Raw genomic sequence first — 13,122 nt, forward strand, 5'->3', positions numbered from 1 at the left:
CTCTATAGAAGATCATAATTATACCAATAATAAGTTATACAAATGCAAAAGCAGGGGATGTGCTTACTATAACACAGTAGACTAGAACAACATATATACACTTTTTATAGAATGGGAGTAAATGGTCTTGTCACAGCAAAAGAATGCAGTGAAATGATCACTTTCTTAATAGAAAATACTACCCTTTCATTTAGTAAGTACTCTCTCTGAAAGTTACAGATTGGTTTCATTTTATTTTAAGCAATAATTTAATGTAAAGCTGACGTGACAGATGGGGCGGCTTGTCACTAGATTTGTTATAGTTTGCCACTAGGGGGCGCACAAGAGAGTATCCTAGAAACCAGACAGGAAGTGTGCTCACAGTGAAAAAAAAAAAAGCCTCATGGGAGATAGTCTGCAAGTATTTGGGGTTGACCAGAAGTGAGCTCATCATGGAGAAGGGCCTTCTGGGAGTTGAGGTTCTCAGGCAATTTGAGCTCAGGACCTAATTAGAGATAACTGGACACCTGAAGCCAACTGGGGAAGCTTCAGCTAGAGTAAAAGGCCAAATAGCTTATGCAGAGGAAGAAGGAAGCAAAGAAGACTCAGATGTCAGGAAAGAGGCAGCCCTGGAGGGCACTAGGAGCCCATGGGTTAACCACATGGTAGGATCAACCATAAATGCCAGTTCTGTGGGTGCATAGAGTGCTTGAGTATGCCTAATGTTGAGCAAACTCCTTCCTGTGTCTGGGAAAGAGTAATTTGTGTTACGTTTAGCACAAACACACAGCACTAATCATCTTGAAAAGTTAGCTCCAATGCACTGAGCTGTTGGGAGGCTGGCAAGGAACAGGTTGAAGTACAGGGGCTAAGTTCTGCAGTATGAACAGTCAGAAAAGCTTGCAGCTGTTGGTTTTAAGCCATGAATGAAGCCTATAGCCATCAGGTAAAGGTCCTGACTGGATGCAAGTTGTGGAGTAAGCATTTGTGACTAAAAATAAAGCACATTAAAAGAAACCAATATATGCACACCTTTCCTCGCCTCTGAAAAAGGAAGAGATACTGAGTTCCTTCCCCAAAGAGCTGACTCACGGAGACCATCCTGTGACACCAGACTGCAAAAATACCACAAAATAGACAACAACCTATACACTTCCTCTCCCCACCCCACCCCCAAAAAATGTACTAAAAACATGAAGGGCATCTTCATGTTTAAGACAGATCTGAAAGTCCCAGCAATCATTTTTTTTCATCTCTTGCTACCTCCCAAATAATGAAACATATTAGAGAGAAAATATCCGATCCCACTGCTATAACAATCCTGGCTGCTGGGATGCCTCTCCACCAGCAGATACCCTCTCTAAGCCACGTTTTCTCTCGCTCTAGCCACCTCCTTGATGGCTCCATGATGTGGCGAGGTCAGCCCTATTTAACCCTGCCTCTCCCACTAGCCGGTGCCTCATCATTGAGTGGCCTTGGCTTCTTTGCTCTGGCCATCCAAGCACCTCGTCATTGCCTTGCCTCTCCTTCGGTTGCCTAGGCTTCTTCCTAGTTCTTGTGTTGTCTTGCCTCATCTACATTCTGGATTTTTGTTCCTTGTCTGATGTTCTCTATTACCTGTGGGTTTCCTGGTAGCCCTTTTGCCAGTGTGTGTTTAGGTCTCCCAATGGTTTAGCTTCTTATGCATTCCCTGTCTTGCCTTTAACCCTGTTTAGACCCTTCTGTGGGCTACCCCCTTCTATGTGTTCCTACTCCCTGCCTAGTCTAGTTCCCCTGTTCCAGTTTGCCCTGCCTTGCCTCCAGTTCCTGCCTCCACCCCTGCCCATTTCAGTTAACCTTCCTCAGACTCATCTTGTTGCCTGACCCCGACTCTGCTTGATCTCTGCCTCTCCTGACCTTGTCTGAATGCTGCCAGCCATGACCCCGGCCACCCTGCACCATACCCGGGAAGTCCTGCCGGCCACCAGAACTTGTGAGCCCAACCCAAGAGGGAGGTAACTGGACAGGCAGAAGACCTTGCCTAGATTTAGGTACCTAAGGGCCTTATTCACTAAGAATTTCCCGTAGACACAGAATGGGAAAAAAGCCTTAGAGTTAGGTGCCTAATGCTGACAACCACTGCTAGTAGCCTAATTTTTTTACCCCACTCTAATTCCACCTCTATAGTTACCCACTTTTTAGATTGCTAAATTTGGGTTCCTAGGGGAAAACAGGCTCCTAAATTTGAGTGCTCAGCCTAATGATCTGAGGGGCTGATTTAGAGACCGAGCTCCCTAATCTCTTTCAAAACTGACTCCAAATTCTAAAACCTTTTAAGGAAACCAAAGCCAGGAGGCCTGAATTTCCTAGTGGTTAGAGCAGGGGGCTGCGAGCCAGGGAAGGCAGGGCTCCAGTTCCCATGCTGTTAACTTGTGACCCCTGGGGCAAGTCACTGCCACTCCTCCATTGCCTCAGGGACAAAGCTTAGGTTGTAAGCGCCTCTGGGGGCAGGGAAATACCTGCAGCACCTGAACGTAATCCACCTCGAAGTGGCTGAAAGGTGGAATATAAATTTAAATAAAATACTACACAGTGCGCATCTGCGGAAATATTCCAACAGTCACGGGGAAAAAGAGAGTTATTTCCTTTCAACACAGTACTCGGAGGACTTGTTAGACGTGCGGTGTTCAGATGCAAGCCTCACCTTACAGAACCTACTGCAAGAGGACACATTGGTGCTTCAGAAACAAGGAGGAATTATAAATACTACTACATGAAATTACTCAGGGAGAGTGAGGAAGATGAAGGAAGCAAAAAAAAATACCCTAACAGTATAGGCTTTTATTTTTCATGAGCTGCATTCGATAGTTCTATTAATTACTCTCAAGTCCCTCTTTCATCCTTTCACTTATTTATGCCCTTCTAACGCTGCCTGCAACCCCAAGTGACTGAATTACTAAATTGGTCGAGAGAGAGGACAAGCATTACTGTAACCTCCTCTTGGCTATGTCTGAGGCCTCTTGTTTCCGGTGGGTCTTGCCTTGCCTATTGAAATACTGGAAAAGCCCACACTGGCAGGTCCTGACCAGTCGCTCTGGAGCAATTGCAAATCTTGCTGCTCGGTTTTTGGAATTTGTTCGTGCTGCACCTCTGAACCCTCCCTCGGGAGAGGCTCGCTTTGGAGCAGTATCGCAAGAGTCACCTCACACTGGAATGGGGTTCGGTTGGTTTCTGCAGGGTGTTCATTGTTCACCACGTACAGTCTAGTTTTCAGGATAATCACAATGCATGTGCATAAGATATTCGTATACAATAAAGGCAATTCGGGCATGCATATTCATTATGGATATTATAAAAATCCAATTTCTGGATTCAGCCCCATTATAGTCAACATGGACTACATAATATTGTAGATGAGGGCAGATAAATGCCAACTGGTCCATCCAGTCTGCCTAGTATTTCTGGTTCACACTGCTAAGTACTGTATATATCCCAGCTGCAGAAGGTCCAGCACTTGTCCTATCCAAGTCAATTTTTGTTGTCTGACTCTTGGGGAGTACACATAGAAATTCCCATACTTAATCCAGCTCTAGCCTCCTTTCTCTAATGTCAATATTATGTGATAATTTATATCTCTTGCTAAGCTCATTGCTCCTAAAGCTCCAGGAGAATCACAAAGGATGTGTGTAAAGAAATTTTAACAGTCTAACCTTTTCAACCGATATAGGGCAAGTATTAGATCAGTAGAGCTGGAACCTTTGCATACATTTTCTCTGCAAATGAATTGATTTTTGCAAGCAAAACTGGAAATCCCATATAAACTGGACACACCCTAAGCAGCAAGCCACTAGCATGGCTGAATGGCATAAAAAGCTGTACTGTTAATGATCTATTTCTGGGTTCTTGCAAGAAAGAGGGATTACCCCAAACCGAAAGCTTGCCAGCACTGCATATACCTACTTTCCTCTCCCTATCCCCAAGGACTGCTGTAAAAGCATCTGTTTAGGCTATCTTTGTCTGTTTGTATCATTTACAGATAATGTCATTAAAGGATGCGATTCGAACCTCCTGGCTGTGATTAGCATTAGGCAGAAATGCACTTGCTCAATTTATACTGGAATTCATTAAAATCCATTTTGCACTCATAAAAATGAACTGATAATACTTACTCACATAAAACATTCAGCACGGGTTACATAAATATACTGTTTACAATGAGATCCTGATATAATTTGATACTTCCTCATAATTATGCTGGAAAGTAAATGCATTTTAAATGAGATGTATTTTATATGATATCAAATTAAATTAAGCCAAACACCAGACTTTTATAGTTATTAACTCATTTTTAAAATGTTTACCCCCTCCCCCCACACACACACGCATATATACACAAACACAGAAACATACACTTACTCCCCTCAAAAAATGTATTTTTAGTTACCATAATTTGGAAAAAAGGAGAAAAAGAACTTGTTAAGAAGAAGCAAATCAGCAGCAAGAAAAGAAATTTAATATAAGGACTGCCTGTAATTATGTGGGTGGATGAAATTCATATCAGCATAACTTTCAAACAAATTTAAATTGGTTGCTGTATTTCTAAGCCTAGTGCTTAGGCTTCAGACCAAACCAAATAGAGCCAGTACAGAAGGCAACTACTAAAATGATCAATGGTCTTCATAAGAAGGAATAATAAATGTTCAGGAGGGCAGGACTCTTCCAGTAGAAAGGATGCTCTAGAACAAAGGGTCATGGAACGAGTGTGAAAGGGGGGTGTAGACTCAGGAGTAATCAAAGGAAACATTTCTATACAGAGAAGGTGGTAGATGGATGAAACGGACTCTTTGTCGAGTTGGGGGAGACAAGGTGTTGGGGCAAAACCTGCTGCAGGCGGTGACTGCTCGGTTCAGGGCCAGTGTGCCGAGTACGGAGCCACAGAAATGGCTGAGAGAAAGCCAGTCCCAGACTGCTGATAGCGTGGCACATAACCCTGTCCATAAGGATCCCGACTGGTCCTCAGCTGATCCACAAGGTATGCTGCAACACCAAGATAGTGTTCCCCACATTTCAACAGCTCAGTGGTTAAGTGACTACTATCATGGAAAACTGATGAGCTCCGAAATCCTACTGTTATGTTACGTGATGTGAAAAGTACTGAAGTTCTGTTTTAACAGTGTATTAGTTGTGACTCACATTATCGTCCATGGAAAGGGCTTACACTGTGGAAACTCACCTGGACTGGATAAACAGGCTGGATTTAAGCTTTGCAACCTTCATTGAAGGTATCTGTTTATTCATACCTACTGTATATTATAGGTCAGGGAATGCATATTAGCACCTTGTTCATTAATAAACCAGCACTGAGCCATCATCCTCAGTGTGGCGAGTGCCCCGTAGGCGCTTCCAACCTGACACAAAGGGCCGTGTCTGAATTCAAGAGAGCATGGGACAAGCACGGAGGATCTCTGAGGGAGTGGAAGGGACTCTAATGCTGAGCAGGCAGACTGGATGGGCCACATGATTTTTATCTGCCGGCGTGTTCTATGTTTAATGCATTACAAGAGATGGCATACTGACCAAAAATTATGATTTTAAGTGTTTTTTGGGGGTTTTTTTTTTAACTCTTCAGAGTATTAAGAGAATAAAAATAAATCCACAACCGTGGCATTCAGGATCTATCATGGCAACAGGGTCCCAAAGTATTTGAGAGTTTAGTAGCCCGTACGTACACCTCCAGCTGCGTCGGCTACGGGTACCATGGTGGCACATTTCAGGCACCAAGGACTGCACTAAAGCATCCAAGGGAGTGTTGATGCTATCATGTCTTCAGGGCAGCCGGGGGAAAGAAGGAGAAAGCAGCAAAATAAATACTTTGGTATCCTGCCACCAGGCCAGGAATGAAAGGGACCAGCAGCAAAACCTGAGACATGTCTCTGACGCTGCACGTTCTGTAATCTGTACCTTTACTCGTTACTATTTTGTAATTTTTTTCCCCGGTCATTTCCAACCCTTTTACTTTAATTATTCTGTTTTGCATATTGCTTTGGCAATGCATGTAAAATAAGACTTATGCAAAAAAAAAAAAAAAAAACCAACAACCTGTCATGCCAATAAAGTTCTCGGTCTTGCTATCTACAGTGAACAGTGGAATAGTATGGACTTGAACACTCCTGACTTCTGGATGTCTATGTTTAAAATTCTGCTCGGAAAATGCCAAAATCATTTGCATTTCTCTTTTCTTTTTTCCTCCCCTCCTTCCTCCAAGCCGTCAACGTTAATGCAAAGTATCAGAACAGCAGCACAAGAGCTCTCTGATTTATAAGATGTCATCTTTTTTTTTTTTTTTCCTTTGCTAGGACTTCCAAGTGAGGCTGATCATTTACTGTAAAGGCACTGCTGGCTCTGCCTCATCTACCCACTATCAACATGAAATATGCAAATCAGAGCCTTTCTCACAACTGACACTAACTCTAATGACTCCCAAGGTGAGAATGTTCTCATAAAAACAGCTATAAAAGGCTTCTTATTTTATTGCCATTGAAAGATATTTTTTCATTATTATTATTATTATTTTTAGCAGGCATTCCTTCCGCTGATCATATAACTGGCTGTGTTTTTAATAAATCCTTTTCCTCACCCACCCCCAGAATGAAAGAAATCTTAATGCAACCTGTTTCTCTGGTTTCGATTCCCTGTGAGATGAGGCTCAAGTGACCTCTGTATTTATGCCCCAGAGGAGAGAACGGGGAGGGATCTTATCAGGCAACATCCAAATACTTCAAAAGCCTGAAATCAAGCACAAGAAACGAAACCTTTTTTTTTTTTCAGAGGTAAGAAATGATCTGAAGCTCCAGGGGAGCTTGGATGCAGGAGCAACGTCGGACGATATTCTGTCCTGGAAAAGGGCGGAGGGTGCATCCTGGAGGCGGGGAGAGCAAGAGCAGCAAAAGAATTCAAGAAAGCCAGGGACAGGAAACAGAGGATTTCCTACTTGCAAAGAAGTTGGGGGTATGAAATCGGGCTGCCTGCTATCATATTCTCTGCTTATATTTCTCTCCTCGCTGGTCGCCATGCATTTGCCTCCCATAAATTACACTCTGAATTTAAAAAAATAAATAAATTCCTGTGCGCTGAATAAGATTTCCAAAATCACTTTGATCCAGTCTCTTCAGTTTGGAAAATTAATACTGTACATGGGAATCTGGACACATTTTCTTAACTGGCTTTCAGGATTCACATTATCATCAGAAGCCTGCATGCCATTGTGTACATTTAAAAAAAAAAATCCTCCTACATTGCCTGATGCATAAAATACATTTAAATATATATTATAGTATATATAGTAAAGCTATAGTAACCTAGCACCCAGCTTTACCATCCAAACACTGCTCTTGCTTCCTCTGATGCTTGCACTCTACAGTACTCTGGTACACAGTCCAAGGTTCCTCTGGCAGGTTCACTCTGCAATATTGGCCCACCATCCAATGGCTGGATTGTTGGCTTGAAAATACTCTTTTCCTCTGATTGCACCACAAATAGCTCTGCCCTGCTCAGAAGCTGCTTCTGTTATTTTTTCTGCCCGGTGACTGTCCTAGTGTCTTTCTGGCAGCTTTAACTTGTTCAGCCGCTTCTCCCGGCAATTGCCTACATGCTAGTAAAATACCTCACCTCAGGCACACACACAGAACCGACCTTCACCAAAGTACTGAAAGACCACACATTATAAATATGGAGATAGAAACTGGAATGGAAAACCAAAAAAAAGCCACTCTGCATGCAGGGCAAACCTGGAGAAATGGAAAGAGAAATATAGCACCTAATGCAATAATGCACAGAAATTAATCTGCACAAAGTTATACCTGCATTATGGAACATATAACAACCCTATCTATGAAAAGGCAACACTACAAATATTAAATCAGGTCCTAAACACTAATACACCTCCTATTAGGAAAACAGAACAAGCCAAGCTGCTATAGATCCCCACACAGAAATAATTGTAAAACTATATTAATAAATGTTTCAAAACAGCTGATGAACAGAATAACATCCAACAAAACTAGTAAAAATTATTAAAAATTGTCCAAATATCAATAAAATATTTCAAAACAGCAGACACATCACATAATACTCAATAATTAAAATGGCAGTCAATCAAGAAAAATAAACTTAAAATACCACCTTTACTTACCCTCTCCAGCAAATCTCCTACTCCTTTCCTTTGAAAGCACATACCAGGAGCAGGGAGCTCCAATTGCCCCATCTGAAATCAGCATAGCTGAGTGCCACTTTTAATTTAAATGCAGTTTGCCGCGCTCACTGGGGGAAGGAGGAGACTCCACGGAGCAACCGGCCTCTGCATGCTTGCTTTGGGGAATCCTTACTCTATCGCGGTTCCTGGCAGGGCTGGCCTCATTTCTTTGTGGCTCTCCGCATTTCAGCACTTCCAGCCCATGGCTTTTTTTTTTTTTAAGCTTTAATGTAACAAGTTTTATTTGAAATCTACAGGAAAATTATCAAAATTTGGATTTTAAAGTGAACAGAACACTGCCACTCCTCCCAGCCCAATGCCCCCCTTCTTCCTGCCCCACCGGCCAATCAGAGGCTTCCTCCTTCCACTGGCAGGGAGGAGGCTTCCGACTGGCCCGCGGGGGCAAGAAGAATTGAGGAGGCTTCCGATTGGCCCGCAGGGGCAGGAAGAAGGGAGAAGGTTTCCCATTGGCCAGCGGGGACAGGAAGAAGGGAGGTTTCCCATTGGCCTGCGGGGACAGGAAGAAGGTTTCCCATTGGCCTGCGGGGACAGGAAGAAGGTAAAAAGCAAGTTTGCTTACCGTAAACGATGTTTCCGTAGATAGCAGGATGAATTAGCCATGCTGTTATGAGACCTGTCCGTCAGGCACAGGAGGCGGAGCTTCCCAAGTGAGGTCAGAGCTTTGCTCTGAGGCTGCGCGTGTGTTCCCGCGCTGGATCAACGACTCTCCTCAGTCTGTGAAATAGCAAGCGTGAGCACAAAGTTCGACTGACAGGGAGGAGGGTGGGTCAGCATGGCTAATTCATCCTGCTATCTACGGAAACATCGTTTACGGTAAGCAAACTTGCTTTTTCCCGTCGATAGCAGGCTGAATTAGCCCTGCTGTTATGAGAGTTCAAAGCTAGCATCACGGTAGTAGTTTGTATGATTTGTCGTGATGCCTAAGTGTGTCAATCGAACTCAGTATTTTCTCTTGATAGTGTTTGTAAAACTGTCTGGCCCAGTCTAGTGTCTGTTGTATACTGGTGATCTAGGCAGTAATGAGCCGCAAAGGTGTGAAGAGAAGCCCACGTTGCTGACTTGCAAATGTCTAAAAGTGGCACATTGGCGAGGTAGGCAACAGAGGTTGCTAATGCTCTTGTTTGATGTGCCTTTGGTCGAGAGGGTAGAGAGATTTGTCGTTTGGTATGGCAGAATTGAATGCACTGTGCAATCCAACTAGCTATAGTACGTTTAGCTACTGGTTTCCCAGGCATATTCGGGTTGAATGACAAGAATAGTTGAGATGGTCTGTTTGGAGATTGAGTTTTTAATGTGTATAGTGCTAGTGCACGTTTACAATCTAGAGTATGCAGTTGTTTTTCTTTGTCTGAGTTGTGTGGTTCTGGAAAGAAAATTGGAAGTTCAATGGATTGATTGAGATGGAAAGAGGTTACCACTTTTGGTAGAAATGATGGATGTGGTCGTAATAGCACCTTGTTCGGCAAGAATTGCAAATATGGTGAATAATGTACCAAGGCTTGTAGTTCACTCACTCGTCTTGCTGATGTGATGGCAACTAAGAACACAACTTTCCATGTAAGGTATTTCATATGAGCCGAGTATAAAGGCTCAAATGGATATTGCGTGAGCTGGTCCAGAACAATGTTTAGGTCCCACGGGATTGGTGGCTTTGAGATTGGGGGACGCAAATTCGTGAGTCCCTTGAGAAATCTAGAAATGATAGGGTGCATGGAAATGGATTGGTCTTTATATAATCTATGTCTCGCCGCAATGGCACTGAGGTGTACTCGCACTGAAGAAGTGGCTAGGCCTGAGGTATGTAGAGTGTGAAGATAGTCTAACAGTCGTGCTGGAGGACAGGATAAGGGGTCCACGGACTCCGACATGCACCAACGAAGATATCTCTGCCATTTGGAATAATAGTTTTTCCTTGTGGATAGTCGGCGTGATGCAAGGATGACGTCTTGAACCATGACGGAGATACCCTGTTCCTCTAGGAGGATCCGCTCAGTCTCCATGCTGTGAGGTGTAGAGATTGATGGAGTGGGTGAAGTAATGTACCCTCTTCTTGTGAAAGAAGATCGACTCGGAGTGGAAGTCGAATATGTGGTTGTACCGACAGGTGTAGAAGGTAAGGATACCAATGTTGGCGAGGCCATGCAGGTGCTATAAGAATTAATTGTGCTGAATCCAGTATGCATTTTTGCAGCGTACGTGTGATCAGCGGAATCGGTGGAAAGGCATATAGGAGTTCTTGTGTCCATGGGAGGAGAAAAGCGTCTTGCGCTTGTCGTAACGGACTCGGCCAAATTGAACAAAAGTTCTCTACTTTGCGATTGTGTTCGGTCGCAAAGAGGTCTATGGAGGGTGTTCCCCATGTCTGGAAGATGTAGTTTGCTACCTCTTGGTGAAGTTCCCATTCGTGTGGATGGAAAATGCGGCTGAGTCTGTCCGCTTGTGTATTGGCTATTCCTGGAATGTAAGTGGCTTGTAGGTGGATTGAGTGTTTGCACGCCCATTCCCATGTCCAAATTGCTTCTCTGCATAGTGGCCAGGAACCCGTGCCGCCTTGTTTGTTTATGTAGAACATTGCTACTTGGTTGTCGGTGTAGATCATAAGTCTGTGACCCCGTATATACGGGAGAAAAGCCCGTAATGCATAACGAATCGCCCGGAGTTCCAGGAGATTGATTGGCAAGGTCTGTTCTGTTAACGACCACAGACCTTGTGTTTGAAACTTGTTTAGATGGGCACCCCAGCCTTTCTTTGACGCATCTGTAGTGAGAACCGCATTGTGTGGAAGGATCATGAAAGGTGCTCCTTTCCTTAAGGTGTGTCGTTGGAGCCACCACTGAAGTTGATTGATTATCGCTGTGTTCATTTGGATCTTCCAAGACAATGGTTGTGAGTGCTGTTTCCACTGACGGCGAAGGTGCCATTGTATTTGACGCATCTGTAGACGGGTATTTGCCACGGCATGTATAGCCGCTGCCATGTGCCCTAATGCTACAAGGACTTGTCGAGCTGTTGGTCGCTGTATGCGTTGTAATGTACGGAATATTTGTGTCATTGTAGTTCGTCGTTCTGGTGTTAGAAAGACTTTGTGCCTGATCGTATCTAGGAGAACTCCTAGAAATTGTAAGGTTTGGGTTGCTTGAAAATGCGACTTTTGGTAGTTGATGAGAAGTCCCAGGTTTTGGAGACAGTGAATGGTTTGTGAGAGATTGTGATGTAAGGACGTCGGGTCTGATGCTGTCAGCAACCAGTCGTCGAGGTATGGAAAGATTATGATTCCTTGTTGGCGGAGGTGAGCCACTACCACTGCCATGCATTTGGTAAAGACTCTCGGTGCTGTGGACAGTCCGAAAGGTAGTACCTTGTATTGATAGTGGTTGTTCAGGACCTGAAACGACAGGTATTTCCATGACAAGGGGTGCATTGGAATATGAGTATAAGCGTCCTTGAGGTCGATACTGCACATCCATGCATTGCGTTGGATCAAAGGTAAGATGGATTTGAGGGATATCATTTTGAATTTTTCCGTTATTATAAATTTGTTGAGCTGACGGAGGTCGAGGATTGGACGTAGGTCTCCTGATTTCTTTGGAATGAGGAAGTAAGGGGAGTAAAATCCATCGTCCCAGGAGGTCTTCGGTAGAAGTTGAATTGCTTGTTGCTGTAGCAATTTGTTTAATTCTTGGCGAATTTCTATTGCGTTTGTTTGATATATTCTGGACGAAGGATGTGGAAGGGGTGGTTTTTGATGGAATGGAATTTTGTATCCCTGTCGTATGATAGTTAGGACCCATTGGTCCGTCGTGATGGCAGCCCACTGTTGATAATACATAGATATCCTTCCTGCTTGTTGTTGTTGTGGTAGTGGCTGAGGCAGTGTTAAAAAGACTGCGAGGGTTTGTTGGAGGTAGTTTGTTGTTGTTGGTTCTGCTGTGGGCGTTGAGATCGTCCACGGCCTCTCCTTAGTTGACTCTGTGACGAAGCTGGTCTACTGTATGGTTGGTAGGATTGATAAAGAGGTGTGCGATATGATGGGTATTGCCTGTACGGTCTCCTTTGGAAGGGTTGACGTCGGTATGGAGTGAATCCCCTTCTTGTTGTCTGATATGAGGGTTGAGTTGTTAATGATTGTACTGCTGCGGATTGTTCTTTTAACTGTGCAACAGTCTCTTGAAGTTTCTCTCCAAAAAGGTTATCACCTTTGCACGGAAGATTAGCAAGTTTGGTATGAACGTCTTCTCTTATGGAGCTCGACTTCAGCCAGGCTAATCGTCTCGCTGCTATGGCACTAGCGGAGACTCGAGAAGTAGTATCGAATCCTTCATAAGTGGTGCGGAGGAGGTGTCGGATACCTTCCTCCATATCCTGGACTGGGGAGAAATCTGTGAGTTCTGGATTTGCCTTTATCTTTTGTACACAATCATATAAATATTGTGTTAGATAAAATTGGTGGTGGTATATGCGTGCCCCCAACATAGATCCCTGGTAGGCTCTTTTTGCGAAGTCGTCCAGAGTTCTCATATCTTTAACTGGTGGAGTTGAGGAATGCAGCTTATTCTTTCTGGCTTTTCCCATCGCTGACTCTACTACCAAAGAGGTGTGTGGCAGCTGTGTGTTAGAGTAGTGCGTGGTCTTTTGTAGTTTGTATTTGATATCAATCTTACGGGACACCGCCGGGATTGTAAACGGGGTGTCCCATGATTTTTCTAGCAAACTATGCAAAACTGTGTGTGGGGGTAATGCCGTTGGTTCGTGTGGTGTATCAAATATTTTTAATAGGTCAAGAGTTTCTGCTCTTGGATCTGGTATTTTTTGTATCGTAATATTTAACGCTTTCCCCATTTTTTCTAAAAATTTTGGGTACGTCAAATCTTCTGGTGGGGAGTATGGTTCGT

General features: G+C 43.7%; 1 long non-coding RNA gene across 1 annotated transcript; it reads left to right on the plus strand.

Moving 5' to 3' along the window:
• Positions 1 to 518: 518 nt before the first annotated feature.
• Positions 519 to 7,009, plus strand: LOC115076586. The gene is made up of 3 exons (XR_003852803.1): positions 519 to 644; positions 6,315 to 6,443; positions 6,787 to 7,009. It is a non-coding gene; the product is annotated as an uncharacterized LOC115076586 (long non-coding RNA).
• The last annotated feature ends 6,113 nt before the right edge of the window (positions 7,010 to 13,122 follow it).

Source organism: Rhinatrema bivittatum, chromosome 15 (genome assembly GCF_901001135.1).
Source record: "Rhinatrema bivittatum chromosome 15, aRhiBiv1.1, whole genome shotgun sequence".
Classification (NCBI taxonomy): Eukaryota; Metazoa; Chordata; class Amphibia; order Gymnophiona; family Rhinatrematidae; genus Rhinatrema; species Rhinatrema bivittatum.